Source organism: Oncorhynchus nerka, linkage group LG15 (assembly GCF_034236695.1).
Source record: "Oncorhynchus nerka isolate Pitt River linkage group LG15, Oner_Uvic_2.0, whole genome shotgun sequence".
In the NCBI taxonomy this organism is placed as follows: Eukaryota; Metazoa; Chordata; class Actinopteri; order Salmoniformes; family Salmonidae; genus Oncorhynchus; species Oncorhynchus nerka.
The window spans coordinates 101,220,740-101,247,378 of record NC_088410.1 but is presented as its reverse complement, the minus strand read 5'-3'; the positions used below and the strand labels follow the sequence as shown (position 1 = coordinate 101,247,378).

At 47.4% G+C, this 26,639-nt stretch overlaps 1 pseudogene; it reads left to right on the top strand.

Annotated features, from left to right (window-relative positions):
• Positions 1-543: 543 nt before the first annotated feature.
• On the top strand, positions 544-26,409 carry LOC115142372 (homeodomain-interacting protein kinase 1-like; annotated as a pseudogene).
• Positions 26,410-26,639: the final 230 nt, after the last annotated feature.

The following is a 26,639-nucleotide window of genomic DNA, read 5'->3' as shown; positions in this document are numbered from 1 at the left end:
CCACCACCCCTCTCTCTCTCTCTCCTTCCTCACCACCCCTCCCTCTCGCTCTCTCTCTCCTTCCTCCCCACCCCCTCCCTCTCTCTCTCTCCTTCTTCCCCATCACCTCTCCACCCCTCCCTCTCTCTCTCTCTTTCCTCTCCACCCCTCCCTCTCTCTCTCTCCTTCCTCACCACCCCTCCCTCTCTCTCTCTCTCTCTCTCTCTCCTTCCTCCCACCCCCTCCCTCTCTCTCTCTCTTTCCTCTCCACCTCCCTCTCTCTCTCTCCTCCATCACTCTCCTTCCTGCCCCTCCCTGCTCCCTCCTACCTCCAGGTATGTCGTCCCAGGTCCAAGTGTTTTGTCCTCCCTCCATCTCTCTCCTTCCTGCCCCTCCCTGCTCCCTCCCTGCTACCCTACCCCTTTCTCTCTCGCTCTCTCTCCTCCATCACTCTCCTTCCTGCCCCTCCCTGCTCCCTCCCTGCTACCCTACCCCTTTCTCTCTCGCTCTCTCTCCTCCATCACTCTCCTTCCTGCCCCTCCCTGCTCCCTCCTACCTCCAGGTATGTCGTCCCAGGTCCAAGTGTTTTGTCCTCCCTCCATCTCTCTCCTTCTGCTACGTCAAGAAGATGAAGGTTTGGGAGGTGTCTTCTGACGCCCCCTATGGTTCCGTGGTCAGCCAGCAGGGGGTAGGGGGTTACTCCTTCGCCCCCTCTGCCACCCCAGGCTCCCGAGGCCAGGTGGTGGTCCAGGCGGCCGACAGCACAGGCAGCCTACCCAGAGGCTCCAGCCGCCGCCTCAATGACCACTACTCACACACACATACCTCACGCACACACGCCAAGACGACCGCAACAGGCACGGGGACGCGACGACAGGGCCAGAAGAGGAAGAATAAGGAAGTTGAAGGAAGTGGTAGTGTTCAGATTCTGGAGGAGCTCTCTGCCCCTCCACCAGTCTTCTCCACGAGGACAGGGGGTGTCGGAGGAGGGGGTACGGGCCAGTCCGTCCCCAACTCGGCCTCCACTACCAAGAGCTCCAGCTCCAACGGAGAAGGGGACTACCAGCTGGTGCAGCATGAAACCCTGTGTTCAGTCTCCTGTAGTTATGAGGTGCTTGAGTTCCTGGGGAGGGGGACCTTCGGTCAGGTGGCCAAGTGTTGGAAGAGAGGAACCAATGATATCGTGGCCATCAAGATCCTCAAGAACCACCCTTCTTACGCACGACAGGGTCAGGTCGAGGTCAGTTCTATTTTTATTTATTTCAGCATGATTGATTGATTGATTGATTGATTGATTGGTGATGTTTATCAGCCTGGAATCCAAACTGATATGCACTGTTTTACCTTTGTGGTTTTGTGAAGTGAGACACACTCTGGGGGAAACATATCAGCTTGGACACCAGCCTAGATGTTTATTGCTTTTCAAGAGGACCTTCAACCTCTCCTGTCAATGACTATTTAAAAAAAGAAAAAAATATTTCACCTTTATTTAACCAGGTAGGCCAGTTGAGAACAAGTTCTCATTTATAACTGTGACCTGGCCGAGATGAAGCAAAGCAGTGAGACACAAACAACAACACAGAGTTACACATAAACAAATGTACAGTCAATAACACAATAGAAAAAAGAAAGTCTTTATACAGTGTGTGCAAATGGTGTGAGGAGATAGGGCAATAAATAGGCTGTAGTAGCGAAGTAATTACAATTTAGCAGATTAACACTGGAGTGATAGATGTGCAGATGATGATGTGCAAGTAGAGATACTGATGTGCAAAAGGGCAGAAAAGTAAATAAAAACAAAATGGGGGATGAGGTAGGTAGATTGGATGGGCTATTTACAGATGGGCTATGTACAGCTGCAGCGATCGGTTAGCTGCTCAGACTAGCTCAATTATATACATAGGACTAACAAATGTCGAGTGTTTTGAGCTGTGTCAATGTTTTCTCACAAACACACCCTCTTGATTCATGTTCATTATCCTTCAAGAGAAACGCCTGGTAACCCATTGATCATCTACGGGGGGGTAGTTTCCAAATAACGTGCGACTGAAATTCTTACTATAGACCTTTGTCAGGCATGGAGTTCACACTTCCTGCTTGTTCCCAGGAGCTAGACTAGTTCTAGAATAGACAACTGGAACACAAGTGTAGCAGATTATGTTGAGTTCTAGGATAGACAACTGGAACACAAGTATAGCAGATTATGTTGAGTTCTAGAATAGACAACTGGAACACAAGTGTAGCAGATTATGTTGAGTTCTAGGATAGACAACTGGAACACAAGTATAGCAGATTAAGTTGAGTTCTAGAATAGACAACTGGAAAAAAAGTGTAGCAGATTAAGTTGAGTTCTAGAATAGACAACTGGAACACAAGTGTAGCAGATTAAGTTGAGTTCTAGAATAGACAACTGGAACACAAGTGTAGCTGATTATGTTGAGTTCTAGAATAGACAACTGGAACACAAGTGTAGCAGATTAAATTGAGTTCTAGAATAGACAACTGGAACACAAGTGTAGCAGATTAAGTTGAGTTCTAGAATAGACAACTGGAACACAAGTATAGCAGATTAAGTTTGATCTGTGTCAATGTGCTCTCGCTAAGCCAATCCACCCTCCTGTCTGTTCCCAGGTGGGCATCCTGAACCGTCTGAGCGAGGAGAACGCCGACAAGTTTAACTTTGTGCGTTCCTACGAGTGTTTCCAACACAAAGGCCACACCTGCCTGGTGTTTGAGATGCTGGAACAGAACCTGTATGACTTCCTGAAGCACAGCAAGTTCAGCCCCCTGCCACTACAACACATCAGACCCATACTGCAACAGGTGACAATACAGTACAACATTATTGATCCATTATACATACTATAGAAATGTGTGGAAGGAATATGGTCATGATATTATGATCGAACCTTATTTGACAGTCTGTTTACCTGGTAGCCTACTCATTCTTAAAGTTGAGTGATATTACACTGGAGCTGCAGGTCGTCCAGTGGTTAGAGTGTAGAGGCGGCAGGCAGCCTAGTGGTTAGAGGGGAGAGGCGGCAGGTAGCCTAGTGGTTAGAGGGGAGAGGCGGCAGGTAGCCTAGTGGTTAGAGTGTAGAGGCGGCAGGCAGCCTAGTGGTTAGAGGGGAGAGGCGGCAGGTAGCCTAGTGGTTAGAGGGGAGAGGCGGCAGGTAGCCTAGTGGTTAGAGGGGAGAGGCGGCAGGTAGCCTATTGGTTAGAGGGGAGAGGCGGCAGGTAGCCTAGTGGTTAGAGGGGAGAGGCGGCAGGTAGCCTATTGGTTAGAGGGGAGAGGCGGCAGGTAGCCTAGTGGTTAGAGGGGAGAGGCGGCAGGTAGCCTAGTGGTTAGAGGGGAGAGGTGGCAGGTAGCCTAGTGGTTAGAGGGGAGAGGTGGCAGGTAGCCTAGTGGTTAGAGGGGAGAGGCGGCAGGTAGCCTATTGGTTAGAGGGGAGAGGTGGCAGGTAGCATAGTGGTTAGAAGGGAGAGGCGGCAGGTAGCCTAGTGGTTAAAAAGGAGTGGCAGCAGGTAGCCTAGTGGTTAGAGTGTAGAGGTGGCAGGTAGCCTAGTGGTTACAAGGTAAAAATATGTCGTCCTGCCCCTGAAAAAGGCAGTTAACCCACTGTTCCCTGGTAGGCCGTCATTGTAAATAAGAATTTGTTCTTAACTGACTTGCAAAGTTTAGTAAAGGTTAAATAAAGTTTAATAAAGGTACAAATTGAGTCTTGTGAATATGAGGAGTGTAACATAAATATTTTCTGTGTTTAATAGACTCCTTCAGAGCACGAGGCTGAGATGGGCATCAGGTCTAAGGAGGCCAGGAAATACATCTTCAACTGTCTGGATGACATGGTGCAGGTAGGTAGGCTACATGGTGCAGGTAGGTAGGCTACATGGTGCAGGTAGGTAGGCTACATGGTGCAGGTAGGTAGGCTACATGGTGCTGCTAGGTAGGCTACATGGTGCTGCTAGGTAGGCTACATGGTGCAGCTAGGTAGGCTACATGGTGCTGCTAGGAAGGCTACATGGTGCTGCTAGGTAGGCTACATTTTCCAGCTAGGTAGGCTACAAGGTGCTGCTAGGTAGGCTACATGGTGCAGGTAGGTAGGCTACATGGTGCTGCTAGGTAGGCTACATGGTGCTGCTAGGTAGGCTACATGGTGCTGGTAGGTAGGCTACATGGTGCTGCTAGGTAGGCTACATGGTGCAGCTAGGTAGGCTACATGGTGCAGCTAGGTAGGCTACATGGTGCTGCTAGGTAGGCTACATGGTGCAGCTAGGTAGGCTACATGGTGCAGCTAGGTAGGCTACATGGTGCTGCTAGGTAGGCTACATGGTGCTGCTAGGTAGGCTACATTTTCCAGCTAGGTAGGCTACATGGTGCAGCTAGGTAGGCTACATGGTGCAGCTAGGTAGGCTACATGGTGCTGGTAGGTAGGCTACATGGTGCTGCTAGGTAGGCTACATGGTGCTGGTAGGTAGGCTACATGGTGCTGCTAGGTAGGCTACATGGTGCAGCTAGGTAGGCTACATGGTGCAGCTAGGTAGGCTACATGGTGCTGCTAGGTAGGCTACATGGTGCAGCTAGGTAGGCTACATGGTGCAGCTAGGTAGGCTACATTTTCCAGCTAGGTAGGCTACATTTTCCAGCTAGGTAGGCTACATGGTGCAGCTAGGTAGGCTACATGGTGCTGCTAAGTAGGCTACATGGTGCTGCTAGGTAGGCTACATGGTGCTGCTAGGTAGGCTACATGGTGCTGCTAGGTAGGCTACATGGTGCTGCTAGGTAGGCTACATGGTGCTGCTAGGTAGGCTACATGGTGCTGCTAGGTAGGCTACATGGTGCAGGTAGGTAGGCTACATGGTGCTGCTAGGTAGGCTACATGGTGCTGCTAGGTAGGCTACATGGTGCTGGTAGGTAGGCTACATGGTGCAGCTAGGTAGGCTACATGGTGCAGCTAGGTAGGCTACATGGTGCTGCTAGGTAGGCTACATGGTGCAGCTAGGTAGGCTACATGGTGAAGCTAGGTAGGCTACATGGTGCTGCTAGGTAGGCTACATGTTGCTGCTAGGTAGGCTACATTTTCCAGCTAGGTAGGCTACATGGTGCAGCTAGGTAGGCTACATGGTGCAGCTAGGTAGGCTACATGGTGCTGCTAGGTAGGCTACATGGTGCTGCTAAGTAGGCTACATGGTGCTGCTAGGTAGGCTACATGGTGCTGCTAGGTAGGCTACATGGTGCTGCTAGGTAGGCTACATGGTGCTGCTAGGAAGGCTACATGGTGCTGCTAGGTAGGCTACATGGTGCTGCTAGGTAGGCTACATGGTGCAGCTAGGTAGGCTACATGGTGCTGCTAGGTAGGCTACATGGTGCTGCTAGGTAGGCTACATGGTGCTGCTAGGTAGGCTACATGGTGCTGCTAGGTAGGCTACATGGTGCAGCTAGGTAGGCAACATGGTGCAGCTAGGTAGGCTACATGGTGCTGCTAGGTAGGCTACATGGTGCTGCTAGGTAGGCTACATGGTGCTGCTAGGTAGGCTACATGGTGCTGCTAGGTAGGCTACATGGTGCTGCTAGGTAGGCTACATGGTGCAGCTAGGTAGGCTACATGGTGCAGCTAGGTAGGCTACATGGTGCTGCTAGGTAGGCTACATGGTGATGCTAGGTAGGCTACATGGAGCTGCTAGGTAGGCTACATGGTGCTGCTAGGTAGGCTACATGTTCCAGCTAGGTAGGCTACATGGTGCTGCTAGGTAGGCTACATGGTGATGCTAGGTAGGCTACATGGAGCTGCTAGGTAGGCTACATGGTGCTGCTAGGTAGGCTACATGGTGCTGCTAGGTAGGCTACATGGTGATGCTAGGTAGGCAGGTGGCTAGGTGGCAGCCCGGCCCAACGTGGCAGACCCGGCCCGAGGTGGCAGCCCGGCCCGAGGTGGCAGACCCGGCCCGAGGTGGCAGACCCGGCCCGAGTTGGCAGCCAGAACGGACCTCAGCTCAGTGTCTTTAGCAGTAGCTTCACCCTTCATTCAACCTCACCACTTCCATCCTGTTGCATCACTTGTTCCTTCCACCTCCTGATGCAGGTCAACCTCTCGTCTCACCTGGAGGGGACGGACATGCCGGCGGAGAACGCTGATAGGAGGGAAATCGACCTGCTGAAGAGGATGCTCCGATTGGACGCTGACAAGAGGATCACGCCCACTAAGACGCTAGGTCACCCCTTCGTCACCATGAGTCACCTGCTGGATTTCCCTCACAGCTCCCAGTACGTACACATGTCACTGTGTGTGGAAGGAGGTACTTGTGGGCGTCTCAGGGTGGGGTGTTATTACATTTGACTTTGAGATGTGATTGGTTGATTGGTTAAATGATTTGATTGGTTGATTGGTTAAATGATTTGATTGGTTGATTGGTTAAATGGTTTGATTGGTTAAATGATTTGATTGGTTGATTGGTTCAATGATTTGATTGGTTGATTGGTTAAATGTTTTGATTGTCTCGCACCTTTGCAGTGTGAAGTCTTGCTTTCAGGACATGGAGCTCTGTAAACGTAGGAGCTCATCGTTCGACAACAACAACAACAAAACTCTCTTCTCCACCAACACTCTTCCTAGTGCTGCCACCGGCAACCTCACAGTCACCTTCAGCAATCAGCTCAGCCAGGTACACACACACACTTATACCTTCAGCACCCAGCTCAGCCAGGTACACACACACACTTATACCTTCAGCAACCAGCTCAGCCAGACACACACACACACACACACACACACTGTTACCTTCAGCAACCAGCTCAGCCAGACACACACACACACTGTTACCTTCAGCAACCAGCTCAGCCAGACACACACACACACACACACACACACTGTTACCTTCAGCAACCAGCTCAGCCAGACACACACACACACTGTTACCTTCAGCAACCAGCTCAGCCAGACACACACACACACACACACACACACACACACACACACACACACACACACACACACTGTTACCTTCAGCAACCAGCTCAGCCAGATACACACACACACAAGTTAAGACCACTGTATACGTTCACGACGTCATACAGTGGAAGTTTAATTGAGTATGAAAATGTCTTTGGCAGTTCCAGTTCCAGACGCTGTTCCAACCAATGAGATCAGAGAACTACAAACTTGTTATATAGGTTGCTGAAAATGACTCCATATTTTTTGATGAGTCATGTTCAGGATTCCTGCTCATGTACGTAATGGGAGTAGGAGTTTCCCATTTTGCTCACCACTAAACTGTCAATAGACAACATGACATAATAAAATGATACAAAACAATACGTTGGAATCACTGAATACATTTAAATGTTGGTGGAATTCCCCTTTAAACAGAACGGAATTGTATTCATCACTATGAACCTCTATTCTAACTGCTGGACTGTACAACCAGGTGCCGTCAGCAGGGGGAGCTGTTTCTATCCTGAACTACCAGCCAGCCCTCTACCAGCAGGCCACCATCAACATCCCTGGTCTGGCCCAGCAGAGCGTTCCCCTGCAGGCACGACCCAACGGCCTGGCCTGCCAGACCGAGCCCTTCCACCAAACACCATACAGGGTAAAAACACTTTAGGAACTGTTTCCTAGACACAGATTTTTTTAATTTAAATTTTTTATCTTTATTTGACTAGGCAAGTCAGTTAAGAACAAATTCTTATTTTCAATGACGGCCTAGGAACAGTGGGTTAACTGCCTGTTCAGGGGCAGAACGACAGATTTGTACCTTGCCAGCTCGGGGATTTGAACTTGCAATCTTTCTAACCACTAGGCTGACCCTGCCGCCACAGATTAGTGACTGTACAGAAACGCATGTTCAATGGAGATTGTCCCTTTTTAGACCAGCGCTGTTAACCAGAGTCAGGTTTATTAGGGAATTTCAACAGACCAAACCAGAAAATGTTAGAAATTGGTTCAATGTAACAACACGGTAATTACCAATGAATGATTTTTTTGAGGGGAGGGAGTAGCATTATTGTCGAGGTTGAAACAGGAGTGAAAATTCATTCATGCCCTGTTCTGGGGTTCTTATAACCCCAGAACTTTCCTGTCCTGATAAAAAAAGCCCCGCCCCTTTCTCACCCATCAATGCCCCACAATGCCCCATTATGACAAAGTGAAAACCTGTTTTTTAGAAAATTGTGCAAATCACACCCTGAGTCAATAGTTTGTAGAAGCTCCTTAGGCAGCGATTAAAACGTTGAGTCATCTTGGGCTTGTCTGTATCAGCTTGTGCACATCTGGATTTGGGGATCTTCTCCCACACTTCCTTGGAGATTTTCTCAAGCTTTGGCAGGGCCACTCAAGGACTTTCACATCTTTGTTCTGAAGTCATTCCAGCGTTGCTTTGGCTGTATGCTTGGGGTCATTGTCCCTGTCGAAACGTAAATATTCTCCCCCAGTCTAAGTTCGTTTGCACTCTGAAGCAGGTTTTCATCAAGGAGTTGTCTGTATTTAGTGAGCTGTGTTTTCGCCAGACAAGCCAAAGAGTTACATTTGTATCTCATCAGACCACAGAATCTTTTGCCTTATATAATTTTGCACGCCCAATTTTTCAGTTTTTGATTTGTTAAAAAAGTTTGATATATCCAATAAATGTCGTTCCACTTCATGATTGTGTCCCACTTGTTGTTGATTCTTCACAAAAAAATACAGTTTATATATCTTTATGTTTGAAGCCTGAAATGTGGCAAAAGGTCGTAAAGTTCAAGGGGGCCGAATACTTTCGCAAGGCACTGTATATATAGTGTATCCCCCTCCCCCACCCCAGTTTATAACTATTCCTGTACTGCCCGTTCCTGTGGACTGCAATCCCATTCTGTCCAGTCCCTAGCTTGATTCTAGAACTTCAGGCCCATTCTGTCCAGTCCCTAGCTTGATTCTAGAACTTCAGGCCCATTCTGTCCAGTCCCTAGCTTGATTCTAGAACTTCAGGCCCATTCTGTCCAGTCCCTAGCTTGATTCTAGAACTTCAGGCCCATTTTGTCCGGTCCTTAGCTTGATTCTAGAACTTCAGTCCCATTCCTGCCAGAATCCCGCAAGACCCACAGGAGTCCTGTTCCCGTGTCAGCCTCTATTGTGTTGTTGGTTACTGATTGGCTGTTCCTCTGTCCGCAGGGCTCCAGTCGTCCAATAAGAGCTCTAGTTTCCCAGTGAGGATGGATAGTTCAGTCCCCACAGTGAACCAGAACCAATCAACACAGCCACTGCAGCTGCAGCCTGCCATGCTTACACAGGTATGTGTGTGTGTGTGTGTTCTCTTTCCTGCCTGGTCTGGCTTCCAGCTGGGTCTCAAACTCTAGCCTCAGTGGCTCAGAACAGAATACCTTTTGAGAGTTAAGGGCTTTCCAGACAGGAAGCAGCCCACCCCTGAGGAGCGGAACAGAGTAAGCCATAATAGAGCAGATTCATATTTTGTCTGAGCGGATTTTTTCGGCGGCGTACATGAGCCCCGCCGATCGCTCCTCTTGAATAGAATTCCACCCGCTGCCGCCGCTTCAAGCCTGGGAGGCCCTTTAGGCTCATCATGCTGCAGGTTCTCCTCTCCTAGACCTCTGTCAGACCTCAGGCAGTTTCTCCTCTCCTAGACCTCTGTCAGACTTCTCTGACAGTTTCTCCTCTCCCAGACCTCTGTCAGACCTCTGACAGTTTCTCCTCTCCCAGACCTCAGCCAGTGTCTCCTCTCCCAGACCTCAGCCAGTGTCTCCTCTCCCAGACCTCTCCCAGACCACAGCCAGTTTCTCCTCTCCTAGACCTCTGTCAGACTTCTCTGACAGTTTCTCCTCTCCCAGACCTCAGCCAGTGTCTCCTCTCCCAGACCTCTCCCAGACCTCAGCCAATTTCTCCTCTCCCAGACTTCTCCCAGACCTCAGCCAGTTTCTCCTCTCCTAGACCTCTGTCAGACTTCTCTGACAGTTTCTCCTCTCCCAGACCTCTGTCAGACCTCTGACAGTTTCTCCCAGACCTCAGCCAGTTTCTCCTCTTCTAGACCCCTGTCAGATCTCTCAGACAGTTTCTCCTCTCCCAGACCTCTGATAGTTTCTCCTCTCCCAGACCCCTGTCAGATCTCTCAGCCTGTTTCTCCTCTCCCAGACCTCTGTCAGATCTCTCAGCCATGGATCAGCCTGTTTCTTATCATCTTTACATTTACAACCCATATCTATCAATCTAACCTCAATCAGTCCACAGTCACAACCCACAACCCTGGTCAATCTATAGACTAACTCTAGTGTCCTCAATCAGTCCACACTCAGGTCTAAAGTAATTAAAATGTGCCACTGAGAGAAGATATCTAGCCATGAAGTGAGTCGAGACCTTCTGAATTAACCTTCGTCCTTCTCCAGCCTTTCCTGCCCCATCCCCTCCTTCCTACACCCACGGTAGCGGGGGTAACCCCCCAGTACTCATTTCCCCTGGGGCTGGGCTGTGGGGCTGGGCTGTGGGGCTGCTGGAGCACACTGCCTCTGTGCTGGTAAAACACTTAAATACATACTCTATCATTCATTTTCTCTCTCTGTAGGTCTGCTGTACTAAGGGCATGGAGACGTGATGATGTGGCTGACTGACTGCTCTTAACTACCTCCTTTCCCCACTCAAATCAAATCAAATTACATGTTTATTTGTCAAATGTGCGAATACAATAGGTGAGGTAGACCTTACAGTGAAATGCTTACTTACAAGCCCTTAATCAACAACGCAGTTTTAAGAAAATACCTACATTTTTTTTTAACTAAGAGATAAGAATAAACAAATAATTGAAGAGCAGGAGTAAATAACAATAGCGAGTCTAAATATATATTATACTATATTACTATAAATATTTATATTCATGAAATCACAAGTGCAATATAGGAAAACACAGTTTAGCCTTTTGTTAATCCACCTGTCGTCTCAGATTTTGAAATTATGCTTTACAGCGAAAGCAATCCAAGCGTTTGTGTAAGTTTATCGATCGCACGATAAAACATTAAGTACACTTAGCATCAGATAGCTCGGTCACGAAAATCAGAAAAGCAATCAAATTAATCGTTTACCTTTGATGATCTTCGGATGTTTTCACTCACGAGACTCCCAGTTACACAACAAATGTTCCTTTTGTTCCATAAAGATTATTTTTAGATCCAAAATACCTCAGTTTGTTTGTAGCGTTATGTTCAGAAATCCACAGAAAAGAGCGGTCACCACAACGCAGATATTCCAAATAATATCCATAATGTCCACAGAAACATGTCAAACGTTTTTTATAATCAATCCTCAGGTTGTTTTTAAAATATTAAAATATTTAAAATATATAATCGATAATATATCAACCGCAAATGTCTTTCACTTGACGGGATGTCTCGTTCTGGCTCATTTTTCAAAATAAAAGCCTGAAACTATGTCTGAACACTTGCCACCTTGAGGAAGCGATGGGAAAAGGAATCTGGTTCATATCCCTTTAAATCCAGGAAAGGGAGGCTTTGGAACATGGAGTTTTCAAAATAGAAGCCGCTTCCTGTTTTGATTTTCCTCAGGGTTTTGCCTGGAATATCAGTTCTGTTATACTCACAGACAATATTTTGACAGTTTTGGAAATTTGTTTTCTATCCAATACTAATAATAATATAATAATATGCATATATTAGCAACTGACTGAGGAGCTGGCCGTTTACAATGGGCACCTTTTCATCCAAGCTACTCAATACCGCCCCTGCAGAAAAGTACAAAGATCTTTTATAGCCAAGATACACCCCTCTCCACCTACATGACGAACCACAGATTTTAGGAACAGGGACTTTATAATGAGAAAGGAGTATCCCTTTGGCAGATAACATTCGCTATAAACGTTCAGTTTGGTCCCTAAGACGAGGTTCTAATCTTGTTCATCATAGCACAGAACCGCATCCAATGGCATTTTTTTTTCACCTTTATTTAACCAGGTAGGCTAGTTGAGAACACCTTTATTTAACCAGGTAGGCTAGTTGAGAACAAGTTCTCATTTGCAACTGCGACCTGGCCAAGATAAAGCATAGCAGTGTGAACAGACAACACAGAGTTACACATGGAGTAAACAATTAACAAGTCAATAACACAGTAGAAAAAAAGGGGAGTCTATATACATTGTGTGCAAAAGGCATGAGGAGGTAGGGGAATTTTTACAATTTTGCAGATTAACACTGGAGTGATAAATGATCAGATGGTCATGTACAGGTAGAGATATTGGTATGCAAAAGAGCAGAAAAGTAAATAAATAAAAACAGTATGGGGATGAGGTAGGTACAAATGGGTGGGCTATTTACCGATAGACTATGTACAGCTGCAGCGATCGGTTAGCTGCTCAGATAGCAGATGTTTGAAGTTGGTGAGGGAGATAAAAGTCTCCAACTTCAGCGATTTTTGCAATTCGTTCCAGTCACAGGCAGCAGAGAACTGGAACGAAAGGCGGCCAAATGAGGTGTTGGCTTTAGGGATGATCAGTGAGATACACTTGTTGGAGCGCGTGCTACGGATGGGTGTTGCCATCGTGACCAGTGAACTGAGATAAGGCGGAGCTTTACCTAGCATGGACTTGTAGATGACCTGGAGCCAGTGGGTCTGGCGACGAATATGTAGCGAGGGCCAGCCGACTAGAGCATACAAGTCGCAGTGGTGGGTGGTATAAGGTGCTTTAGTGACAAAACGGATGGCACTGTGATAAACTGCATCCAGTTTGCTGAGTAGAGTGTTGGAAGCAATTTTGTAGATGACATCGCCGAAGTCGAGGATCGGTAGGATAGTCAGTTTTACTAGGGTAAGTTTGGCGGCGTGAGTGAAGGAGGCTTTGTTGCAGAATAGAAAGCCGACTCTAGATTTGATTTTCTATTGGAGATGTTTGATATGAGTCTGGAAGGAGAGTTTACAGTCTAGCCAGACACCTAGGTACTTATAGATGTCCACATTTTCAAGGTCGGAACCATCCAGGGTGGTGATGCTGGTCAGGCGTGCGGGTGCAGGCAGCGAACGGTTGAAAAGCATGCATTTGGTTTTACTAGCGTTTAAGAGCAGTTGGAGGCCACGGAAGGAGTGTTGTATGGCATTGAAGCTCGTTTGGAGGTTAGATCGCACAGTGTCCAAGGACGGGCCGGAAGTATATAGAATGGTGTCGTCTGCGTAGAGGTGGATCAGGGAATCGCCCGCAGCAAGAGCAACATCATTGATATATACAGAGAAAAGAGTCGGCCCGAGGATTGAACCCTGTGGCATCCCCATAGAGACTGCCAGAGGACCGGACAGCAATGCCCTCCGATTTGACACACTGAACTCTGTCTGCAAAGTAATTGGTGAACCAGGCAAGGCAGTCATCCGAAAAACCGAGGCTACTGAGTCTGCCGATAAGAATATGGTGATTGACAGAGTCAAAAGCCTTGGCAAGGTCGATGAAGACGGCTGCACAGTACTGTCTTTTATCGATGGCGGTTATGATATCATAGCATAACTCAATTGTCAACTCTAGATACTCCTATCTTGGGGAAAAGACCTTCATGACCACTCTCCTGGACAAGCTCACTGAGGGGAGTGAGCCTCTAGGTCATACACTATCCCAGGATAAGTGCAACATCAGAGAGGACATACAATGGTTCCAGACACTACCACACACATCCCCCAATGCTAAAGGAGGGAGTGACTTGACCACAGACATTGTGGAGACATCCCTTCACATGGTTTAACAGATACATATGAAGACAATGTTAATCCCAACTAATTCAGACAGACGATTTTTTGTCTCATGCGGATGCTGGAACCTGCGCAGGAAGTTCGACAAAGGATTGAGAAGCAAAAAAAGAACGCTCTGCGTTCCAGCATCCGCAGCCTGTCTTTGCTTCATGCAACTGAAGTGACTGAAGTGAGTAAAAACTGAAAAGTAGGCATCTTAAAAAAAAACAACATACAAACTTTGTGTCTGAACTGACGCTGTGGTTAGAAAGTTTATTTTGATTGGCGATTTTTGTTTGTTTGTGCATTTATCAAAATTCCATCAGGTAGCCTGATTTATGATGTATAAACTAAATTATTAGGGGAATTGTTCTTCGTGCGTGTGTGTGTGTGTGTGTGTGTGTGTGTGTGTGTGTGTGTGTGTGTGTGTGTGTGTGTGTGTGTGTGTGTGTGTGTGGGGATCTCAGTACAGCGGAATGCTGCAGCAGAACCTGGGGGTTAATTCGAGGAGCGGAGCACGGAAGAGGGTGGCTGGTCTCAAACGATCCCGCAGGTGAAGATGCCGGATGTGGAGGTCCTGGGTTGGCGTGGTTACACGTGGTCTGCGGTTGTGAGGCCGGTTGGACGTACTGCCAAATTCTTTAAATGATGTTGGAGGCGGCTTATGGTAGAGAAATTAACATCAAATTCTCTGGCAACAGCTGGACATTCTTGCAGTCAGCATGCCAATTGCAACGCTCTCTTAAAACTTGAGACATCTGTGGCATTGTGTGACAAAACTGCACATTTTAGAGTGGCCATTTATTGTCCCCAGCACAAGGTGCACCTGTGTAATGATCATGCTGTTTAATCAGCTTATTGATATGCCACACCTGTCAGGTGGATGGATTATCTTGGTTAAAGGAGAAATGCTCACTAACGGGGATGTAAACAAATTTGTGCACAAAATTTGAGAGAAATACGTTTTTTTGTGTTGAACATTTCTGTGATGTTTTCTTTCAGCTCATGAAACATGGGACCAACACTTTTACATGTTGTGTTTACATATTTTGTTCAGCGTAGAAGCTGGTTAGGCCCATCAACTAGTAACGTGTAATAACTAGTAATAGCTGGAAAAGTTATGTTTTCAGTGGCTCCACAATTTTTTTTTTGCTTCCTGACTGAATGTCTTCACTCTTGAAATCAGGAATAGTAAAGTTGTGGAACTAGATATTTTTATTTTTGATTTAACTCTTATTTTAACCAGGTAAGTTGACTGAGAACACATTCTCATTTACAGCAACAACCTGGGGAATAGTTACAGGGGAGAGGAGGGGGGTTGATGAACGAGCCAACTGTGAACTGGAGATGATGAAGTGGCCATGTTGGTATGAAGGCCAGATTGGGGAATACTACATTTGTTTCTTTGCCGTGTCCGTGCGTGTGCTTGTGTTCGTCCAGGGGCGTGTCCCGACTCACCAACGCCGTGCTGACTCCGCCCATCTGCAGCGCGGCGGTTCTCTCTCAGCCAATCATCATCTCGGACACGCCCAGCCCGGCGGTCAGCGTCATCACCGTCCACTCAGACGAGGAGGACGAGAGGAAGTTCCACCCCGCCAGGTGTGTCTGGTCTCCCATCCAATCACAGACCACTGTAGCAGCTGGGCCTCCGCTTTATGTGCATCGATATATAGACGGTCTGTAGATGTAGACAAATCGGTTGATATGTTGACATCTTGACTGTTACTTGACTTCAACCCTTTTACTCTGTGAGGAGCACAGGTCATCCACAAATGTACAAGGCTTTTTAACCCTGTAGAGTCAAAGTATATTCATACCAAGGATAATTCAGCAATTTGCTTTGGAATTTTAGGATCCCTTAAGGTATATAGAAATGTATTTTATGAAACATTTTAATTTGGCCTTACTGCTATTAGCCAATAGAAACACATTGAATAACAGATAGTCCTTACTGCTATTAGCCAATAGACACATTGAATAACAGATAGTCCTTACTGCTATTAGCCAATAGAAACACATTGAATAACAGATAGTCCTTACTGTTATTAGCCCATAGAAACACATTGAATAACAGACAGTCCTTACTGCTATTAGCCAATAGAAACACATTGAATAACAGATGGTCCTTACTGCTATTAGAAACACATTGAATAACAGATAGTCCTTACTGCTATTAGCCCATAGAAACACATTGAATAACAGAGTCCTTACTGCTATTAGCCCATAGAAACACATTGAATAACAGATAGTCCTTACTGCTATTAGCCAATAGAAACACATTGAATAACAGATAGTCCTTACTGCTATTAGCCAATAGAAACACATTGAATAACAGATAGTCCTTACTGCTATTAGCCAATAGAAACACATTGAATAACAGATAGTCCTTACTGCTATTAGCCCATAGAAACACATTGAATAACAGATAGTCCTTACTGCTATTAGCCAATAGAAACACATTGAATAACAGACAGTCCTTACTGCTATTAGCCAATAGAAACACATTGAATAACAGATAGTCCTTACTTGAATAACTATTAGCCCATAGAAACACATTGAATAACAGATAGTCCTTACTGCTATTAGCCAAACACATTGAATAACAGATAGTCCTTACTGCTATTAGCCAGATAGTCATAGAAACACATTGATTAACAGACAGTCCTTACTGCTATTAGCCCATAGAAACACATTGAATAACAGATAGTCCTTACTGCTATTAGCCCATAGAAACACATTGATTAGCCCATAGAAACAGAATAACAGTCCTTACTGCTATTAGCCCATAGAAACACATTGAATAACAGACAGTCCTTACTGCTATTAGCCCATAGAAACACATTGAATAACAGATAGTCCTTACTGCTATTAGAAACCCAGACTAAAAAGCCCACACATTGATTAACAGACAGTCCTTACTGCTATTAGCCCATAGAAACACATTGAATAACAGATAGTCCTTACTGCTATTAGCCAATAGAAACACATTGAATAACAGATTCACGACATGGAACAAAATATCTAAATAAAATTGGTTCTGAAGTGTCTGTTCTATATCTAGAAAAATATGAACAGAGACTCAGCCCATAGAAACATATTGAATAACAGTGTTTCTGTATTTAAATCTCATTGATTAAAGACGTCCTTACTGAAACCCTGTAGAAACTGCTGATGTGAATATGGACTCGGAAATGATGATCCTATCCACCACCAGTACATCTACCATCTGTCTTGTTTTCTTGTTAGTATCTAATGTGTCTGTCGACTGTCTGTCTGTCGACTGTCTGTCTGTCGACTGTTTGTCTGTCGACTGTTTGTCTGTCGACTATCTGTCTGTCGACTGTTTGTCTGTCGACTGTCTGTCTGTCGACTGTTTGTGTCTGTCGACTGTTTGCCGACTGTTTGTGTCTGTCGACTGTTTGTGTCTGTCGACTGTTTGCCGACTGTTTGTGTCTGTCGACTGTTTGTGTCTGTCGACTATCTGTCTGTTGACTGTTTGTCTGTCGACTGTCTGTCTGTCGACTGTTTGTGTCTGTCGACTGTTTGCCGACTGTTTGTGTCTGTCGACTGTTTGTGTCTACCGACTGTTTGTCTGTCGACTATCTGTCTGTCGACTATCTGTCTGTCGACTGTTTGTCTGTCGACTGTTTGTGTCTGTCGACTATCTGTCTGTCGACTGTTTGTGTCTGTCGACTGTTTGTGTCTGCCGACTGTTTGTGTCTGTCGACTGTTTGTGTCTGTCGACTGTTTGTGTCTGTCGACTGTTTGTGTCTGCCGACTGTTTGTCTGTCGACTGTTTGTCTGTCGACTGTTTGTGTCTGTCGACTGTTTGTGTCTGCCGACTGTTTGTGTCTGTCGACTGTCTGTCGACTGTTTGTCGACTGTTTGTGTCTGTCGACTGTTTGTGTCTGTCGACTGTTTGTCTGTCGACTGTTTGTCTGTCGACTGTTTGGCTGTCGACTGTTTGTGTCTGTCGACTGTTTGGCTGTCGACTGTTTGTGTCTGTCGACTGTTTGTCGACTGTTTGTGTCTGTCGACTGTTTGTGTCTGTCGACTGTTTGTCTGTCGACTGTTTGTCTGTCGACTGTTTGTGTCTGTCGACTGTTTGTCTGTCGACTGTTTGTCTGTCGACTGTTTGTCTGTCGACTATCTGTCTGTCGACTATCTGTCTGTCGACTGTTTGTGTCTGTCGACTGTCTGTCGACTGTTTGTGTCTGTCGACTGTTTGTGTCTGTTGACTGTTTGTCTGTCGACTGTTTGTGTCTGTCGACTGTTTGTGTCTGTCGACTGTTTGTGTCTGTCGACTGTTTGTCGACTGTTTGTCTGTCGACTATCTGTCTGTCGACTGTTTGTGTCCGTCGACTGTTTGTGTCCGTCGACTGTTTGTGTCTGTCGACTGTTTGTGTCCGTCGACTGTTTGTGTCTATCGACTGTTTGTCTGTCGACTGTTTGTGTCTGTCGACTGTTTGTGTCTGCCGACTGTTTGTGTCTGCCGACTGTTTGTCGACTTTTTGTGTCTGTCGACTGTTTGTGTCTGTCGACTGTTTGTGTCTGTCGACTGTTTGTCTGTCGACTGTTTGTGTCCGTCGACTGTTTGTGTCTGTCGACTATCTGTGTCTGTCGACTGTTTGTGTCTGTCGACTGTTTGTGTCTGTCGACTGTTTGCCGACTGTTTGTGTCTACCGACTGTTTGTCTGTCGACTATCTGTCTGTCGACTATCTGTCTGTCGACTATCTGTCTGTCGACTGTTTGTGTCTGTCGACTGTTTGTGTCTGCCGACTGTTTGTGTCTGTCGACTGTCTGTCGACTGTTTGTGTCTGTCGACTGTTTGTCGACTGTTTGTGTCTGTCGACTGTTTGTCTGTCGACTGTTTGTGTCCGTCGACTGTTTGTGTCCGTCGACTGTTTGTGTCTGTCGACTATCTGTCTGTCGACTGTTTGTCTGTCGACTGTTTGTGTCTGTCGACTATCTGTCTGTCGACTGTTTGTGTCTGTCGACTGTTTGTCTGCCGACTGTTTGTGTCTGTCGACTGTTTGTGTCTGTCGACTGTTTGTCTGTCGACTGTTTGTGTCTGTCGACTATCTGTCTGTCGACTGTTTGTCTGTCAACTGTTTGTGTCTGTCGACTGTTTGTGTCTGTCGACTGTTTGTCGACTGTTTGTGTCTGTCGACTGTCTGTCGACTGTTTGTGTCTGTCGACTGTCTGTCGACTGTTTGTGTCTGTCGACTGTCTGTCGACTGTTTGTCGACTGTTTGTGTCTGTCGACTGTCTGTGTCTGTCGACTGTTTGTGTCTGTCGACTGTTTGTCGACTGTTTGTGTCTGTCGACTGTTTGTCGACTGTTTGTGTCTGTCGACTGTTTGTCGACTGTTTGTGTCTACCGACTGTTTGTGTCTGTCGACTGTCTGTGTCTGTCGACTGTCTGTGTCTGTCGACTGTTTGTCGACTGTTTGTGTCTACCGACTGTTTGTGTCTGTCGACTGTTTGTCGACTGTTTGTGTCTACCGACTGTTTGTGTCTGCCGACTGTTTGTGTTTGCCGACTATCTGTCTGCCGACTGTCTGTCTAATGTATGTATGTGTGTGATTGTGAACCAGCTGTGGTCTGGCTCAGAGGACTAACGTGATCAGCTGTTTGACGGATCACGACTCCGACTCCTCTACGGCCAGCCCCCTCACCCCCTGCCCCGCACACACCTCCCTGGAGGAGGGACGTCTAGAGGCAAGTCACTGGCCGTGGTCGCACCGTCTGTAAAGACCCGGCCGACTGAGACAGGTGACAGGGCTCACTCACTCACTCACACACACACACGTACACAAATGTATACACATACACAAATACAGAATGGTTTAAAACCAGTTTGAGGGTGAAAATAATTGTATTATTATTTGAGTATTGGAAATGTTATTTTTTTGCATATACCAGTTGCCCTTGAGACACCCTCTGAGAGTGGGGTCACGGCCAAGGTCAGCCGTTATCAACGGCAACCCTGGAGCTATTATGGTTAAGTGCCTTGCTCAAGGGCACATTGACAGATTTTCGCTTTGTCGGCTCGAGGTTTTGAACTAGCGACCTTTCGTTTACTGACCCTCCTTCTTCCCGGTTGGTTTCCAGTGCAACCCCAGACTTCCTACATCAATCCCAAGCTGGCCAGTCGGCATCCCTGTAGCTCTGGAGACGGCAGCAACCGCCATAGGCTAGTCCCCAGCCAATCACATCCTCTTAACCTCAGCCAGGTGAGTCCGCCAGCTAATAGCATCCTCCTTTTACTAGTGAATATTTCACATTACAGGGGCATATAGGGCCCAATAAAATCTGCGTGGCAGACGGAGAAGGGGGAGGGGTTTGTCTCTACATCAACAATGATTGGTTGCTGAGTCGAGCGCAGTGTCGACCTATTGTTCAGCCGTCTCGGAATACCTGTTGGTCAAATGCCGACCCTTCTACCTCCATCACTCCAGTATCCCTGTCTCCTTCCCCCTATACATATCTACCTCCATCACTCCAGTATCCCTGTCTCCTTACCCCTATACATATCTACCTCCATCACTCCAGTATCCCTGTCTCCTTCCCCCTATACATATCTATCTCCATCACTCCAGTATCCCTGTCTCCTTCCCCCTATACATATCTACCTCCATCACTCCAGTATCCCTGTCTCCATCCCCCTATACATATCTACATCCATCACTCCAGTATCCCTGTCTCCTTACCCCTATACATATCTACCTCCATCACTCCAGTATCCCTGTCTCCTTACCCCTATACATATCTACCTCCATCACTCCAGTATCCCTGTCTCCTTCCCCCTATACATATCTACATCCATCACTCCAGTATCCCTGTCTCCTTACCCCTATACATATCTACCTCCATCACTCCAGTATCCCTGTCCCCTTACATTACATTACATTTACATTTAAGTCATTTAGCAGACGCTCTTATCCAGAGCGACTTACAAATTGGTGCATTCACCTTATGACATCCAGTGGAACAGCCACTTTACAATAGTGCATCTAAATCTTTTAAGGGGGTGGGGGGGTGAGAAGGATTACTTTATCCTATCCTAGGTATTCCTTAAAGAGGTGGGGTTTCAGGTGTCTCCGGAAGGTGGTGATTGACTCCGCTGTCCTTGCGTCGTGAGGGAGTTTGTTCCACCATTGGGGGGCCAGAGCAGCGAACAGTTTTGACTGGGCTGAGCGGGAACTGTACTTCCTCAGTGGTAGGGAGGCGAGCAGGCCAGAGGTGGATGAACGCAGTGCCCTTGTTTGGGTGTAGGGCCTGATCAGAGCCTGGAGGTACTGAGGTGCCGTTCCCCTCACAGCTCCGTAGGCAAGCACCATGGTCTTGTAGCGGATGCGAGCTTCAACTGGAAGCCAGTGGAGAGAGCGGAGGAGCGGGGTGACGTGAGAGAACTTGGGAAGGTTGAACACCAGACGGGCTGCGGCGTTCTGGATGAGTTGTAGGGGTTTAATGGCACAGGCAGGGAGCCCAGCCAACAGCGAGTTGCAGTAATCCAGACGGGAGATGACAAGTGCCTGGATTAGGACCCACGCCGCTTCCTGTGTGAGGCAGGGTCGTACTCTGCGGATGTTGTAGAGCATGAACCTACAGGAACGGGACACCGCCTTGATGTTAGTTGAGAACGACAGGGTGTTGTCCAGGATCACGCCGAGGTTCTTAGCGCTCTGGGAGGAGGACACAATGGAGTTGTCAACCGTGATGGCGAGATCATGGAACGGGCAGTCCTTCCCCGGGAGGAAGAGCAGCTCCGTCTTGCCGAGGTTCAGCTTGAGGTGGTGATCCGTCATCCACACTGATATGTCTGCCAGACATGCAGAGATGCGATTCGCCACCTGGTCATCAGAAGGGGGAAAGGAGAAGATTAATTGTGTGTCGTCTGCATAGCAATGATAGGAAAGACCATGTGAGGTTATGACAGAGCCAAGTGACTTGGTGTATAGCGAGAATAGGAGAGGGCCTAGAACAGAGCCCTGGGGGACACCAGTGGTGAGAGCACGTGGTGAGGAGACAGATTCTCGCCACGCCACCTGGTAGGAGCGACCTGTCAGGTAGGACGCAATCCAAGCGTGGGCCGCGCCGGAGATGCCCAACTCGGAGAGGGTGGAGAGGAGGATCTGATGGTTCACAGTATCGAAGGCAGCCGATAGGTCTAGAAGGATGAGAGCAGAGGAGAGAGAGTTAGCTTTAGCAGTGCGGGAGCGCCTCCGTGATACAGAGAAGAGCAGTCTCAGTTGAATGACTAGTCTTGAAACCTGACTGATTTGGATCAAGAAGGTCATTCTGAGAGAGATAGCGGGAGAGCTGGCCAAGGACGGCACGTTCAAGAGTTTTGGAGAGAAAAGAAAGAAGGGATACTGGTCTGTAGTTGTTGACATCGGAGGGATCGAGTGTAGGTTTTTTTCAGAAGGGGTGCAACTCTCGCTCTCTTGAAGACGGAAGGGACGTAGCCAGCGGTCAGGGATGAGTTGATGAGCGAGGTGTGGTAAGGGAGAAGGTCTCCGGAAATGGTCTGGAGAAGAGAGGAGGGGATAGGGTCAAGCGGGCAGGTTGTTGGGCGGCCGGCCGTCACAAGACGCGAGATTTCATCTGGAGAGAGAGGGGAGAAAGAGGTCAGAGCACAGGGTAGGGCAGTGTGAGCAGAACCAGCGGTGTCATTTGACTTAGCAAACGAGGATCGGATGTCGTCGACCTTCTTTTCAAAATGGTTGACGAAGTCATCTGCAGAGAGGGAGGAGGGGGGATTCAGGAGGGAGGAGAAGGTGGCAAAGAGCTTCCTAGGGTTAGAGGCAGATGCTTGGAATTTAGAGTGGTAGAAAGTGGCTTTAGCAGCAGAGACAGAAGAGGAAAATGTAGAGAGGAGGGAGTGAAAGGATGCCAGGTCCGCAGGGAGGCGAGTTTTCCTCCATTTCCGCTCGGCTGCCCGGAGCCCTGTTCTGTGAGCTCGCAATGAGTCGTCGAGCCACGGAGCGGGAGGGAGGACCGAGCCGGCCTGGAGGATAGGGGACATAGAGAGTCAAAGGATGCAGAAAGGGAGGAGAGGAGGGTTGAGGAGGCAGAATCAGGAGATAGGTTGGAGAAGGTTTGAGCAGAGGGAAGAGATGATAGGATGGAAGAGGAGAGAGTAGCGGGGGAGAGAGAGCGAAGGTTGGGACGGCGCGATACCATCCGAGTAGGGGCAGTGTGGGAAGTGTTGGATGAGAGCGAGAGGGAAAAGGATACAAGGTAGTGGTCGGAGACTTGGAGGGGAGTTGCAGTGAGGTTAGTGGAAGAACAGCATCTAGTAAAGATGAGGTCGAGCGTATTGCCTGCCTTGTGAGTAGGGGGAAGGTGAGAGGGTGAGGTCAAAAGAGGAGAGGAGTGGAAAGAAGGAGGCAGAGAGGAATGAGTCAAAGGTAGACGTGGGGAGGTTAAAGTCGCCCAGAACTGTGAGAGGTGAGCCGTCCTCAGGAAAGGAGCTTATCAAGGCATCAAGCTCATTGATGAACTCTCCGAGGGAACCTGGAGGGCGATAAATGATAAGGATGTTAAGCTTGAAAGGGCTGGTAACTGTGACAGCATGGAATTCAAAGGAGGCGATAGACAGATGGGTAAAGGGGAGAAAGAGAGAATGACCACTTGGGAGAGATGAGGATCCCGGTGCCACCACCCCGCTGACCAGAAGCTCTCGGGTGTGCGAGAACACGTGGGCGGACGAAGAGAGCAGTAGGAGTAGCAGTGTTATCTGTGGTGATCCATGTTTCCGTCAGTGCCAAGAAGTCGAGGGACTGGAGGGAGGCATAGGCTGAGATGAACTCTGCCTTGTTGGCCGCAGATCGGCAGTTCCAGAGGCTACCGGAGACCTGGAACTCCACGTGGGTCGTGCGCGCTGGGACCACCAGATTAGGGTGGCCGCGGCCACGCGGTGTGGAGCGCTTGTATGGTCTGTGCAGAGAGGAGAGAACAGGGATAGACAGACACATAGTTGACAGGCTACAGAAGAGGCTACGCTAATGCAAAGGAGATTGGAATGACAAGTGGACTACACGTCTCGAATGTTCAGAAAGTTAAGCTTACGTAGCAAGAATCTTATTGACTAAAATTATTAAAATGATACAGTACTGCTGAAGTAGGCTAGCTGGCAGTGGCTGCGTTGTTGACTTTGTAGGCTAGCTGGCAGTGGCTGCGTTGTTGAGTGTAATAGTTTTTACAGTGCTGCTATTCGGGGGCTAGCTGGCTAGCTAGCAGTGTTGATTACGTTACGCTGCGTTAAAAGAACGACAATAGCTGGCTAGCTAACCTAGAAAATCGCTCTAGACTACACAATTATCTTTGATACAAAGACGGCTATGTAGCTAGCTATGTAGCTAGCTACGATCAAACAAATCAAACCGTTGTACTGTAATGAAATGAAATGAAAATGTGATACTACCTGTGGAGCGAAGCGGACCGGGTTGTTGAGTGCGGAAGTTCTATTCGGTAGACGTTGGCTAGCTGTTGGCTAGCTAGCAGTGTCTCCTACGTTAAGGACGACAAATAGCTGGCTAGCTAACCTCGGTAAATTAAGATAATCACTCTAAAACTGCACACTCTAAACTACACAATTATCTTGGATACGAAGACAGCAAAGACAACTATGTAGCTAGCTAACACTACACTAATCAAGTCGTTCAGTTGGGTGTAAAAGTTTCTACAGTGCTGCTATTCGGTAAACGGTGGACGTTTGCTAGCTGGCTAGCTGCTGGGCAGATAGCAGTGTAGACTAGGTTAGGACGACGAAATACGATAATTACGCAATTATCTTTGATACAATGACGGCTATGTAGCTAGCTAAGAAGAAATTGCTAAGATTAGACAACTCAAACCGTTGTACTATAATGAAATGTAATGAAAAGTTATACTAGCCTGCGGACCGAAGTGCGGATGTGACCACTCGCTCCAACCCGGAAGCGAAAATACCCCTATACATATCTACCTCCATCACTCCAGTATCCCTGTCTCCTTCCCCCCTATACATATGTACCTCTATCACTCCAGTATCCCTGTCTTCTTACCCCTATACATATCTACCTCCATCACTCCAGTATCCCTGTACATTGTTAATATGGTACTGACCCTGTATATATATATATATATATATATATATATATATATATATATATATTAGTGTGCTTACTAACTTTCTCGTTTTATTTTAATTTCTCATGTTTTTGTTAATATTACCATTGTTATTGATTACTGCATAGTTGGGTTAAAAACTAGAATCACGGAATCCAGACATTATTAAAACAGAAAACATCAATATTAATAAAAATGTATTGAACTCATTAGAAAGTTAATCATCATACATGATTCATATTTTCCTGCAACTTTTTGAAAAAAGACACAGGACTGTCCATCTGTCTCTCTGTCTCAGTCTCTTTGTGTCTCTGTCTGTCTGTAGGAGCGATCCATTTTCGTAAACAGGGTGGTGCACCTAATAAACTGTCCTGTGAGAGTATGTCTACACTTTGTAGCAGTTAGCGGTGTAGCAGTTAGCGGTGTAGCAGTTAGCGGTGTAGCAGTTGGCGGTGTAACAGTTGGCGGTGTAGCAGTTAGCGGTGTAGCAGTTACCGGTGTAGCAGTTGGCGGTGTAGCAGTTGGCGGTGTAGCAGTTAGCGGTGTAGCAGTTACCGGTGTAGCAGTTGGCGGTGTAGCAGTTAGCGGTGTAGCAGTTAGCAGGGGAGCAGTTAGCGGTGTAGCAGTTGGCGGTGTAGCAGTTAGCGGTGTAGCAGTTGGCGGTGTAGCAGTTGGCGGTGTAGCAGTTAGCGGTGTAGCAGTTAGCAGGGGAGCAGTTAGCGGTGTAGCAGTTGGCGGTGTAGCAGTTGGCGGTGTAGCAGTTAGCGGTGATGCTAATGACCACCTTCTTCTGCTAGAGATGGAAAAGCAAAGTAGGTTATGCTTACCTGGTAGAATGATATCATGATTATTTCCATCATTCCAGTGGGTATTTGTTTAGCAAACTCTGCAAACACATGAGCGCTACAGAAATACTACTAACCAAGGTCTCTGACTGGTGCACAGTGGAATTATAGGGTAACTACACCCCAAAATCGACACATCTATTATCCCCAGACCTCAAAAGTGTGGATGTGGGATGAGGGATGTTCTAGAGGGTGCAACCTTCAGAGAAGTATAGATAGAAATGTTCAGTACAATATTATTGTATATTTGTGCCTTGTTGCTTGATGTATGAAATATTGTAATGGACAATAACATTTTCTATTATGTTGTTGTTTGTACAGCCTGTAGTCTCGTTCCTCTTCGTCCCAGAACCGTTCCCACGGAAACCTGCATCGCCAGGCAACCTACCCCCCCCTCCTCCCACTACACCTTCCAGGAAGTGCCCTCTTTAAGCTCTGCCCCAAGTCTATACACTTTCCCTGTATCCGCTGTTCTAGCTCCTGGTGCGTGGCCACTCCTCCACCTATGCCCCGCCCACCGTCCCTTACGGTACCTCGGGATTGGTCCGGAGGGATGCAGGAACCAGGAAGGAATCTTCTGTGTAGGGGTGGTGATGGGGCTTCCCGCAGCTTATCAGCACCAGTTTACTACTGGATCCCTTAGTGTCGCGCCACGTGCTGAGACCTACAGCGCATACCAGCTCAGCCCTCGACGCCTGGGACCCCTACTTATGATGAGAGATGATACTGGATGTAGAGAGGGGGTGGGCAAGCGGTGGGAGCGATGACGAGTAGGGCTATGGCCCCCTCATACCGACGTATTTGCACACACACTGAAGGGGCAATGAGTCCCACGGCTTCACCATGGTGATGGATCTGGGTGAGGTAGGGAGGGAGACAGGAAGGGGGAACAAATTAACATTTGCACTACTGCATTTGGTTCAGCAGTGGTTCCTATCAAACTGGTTCAACTTTCCCACCTATTTTAGTACATTTTGTTTTTTAAAACACTGGATAT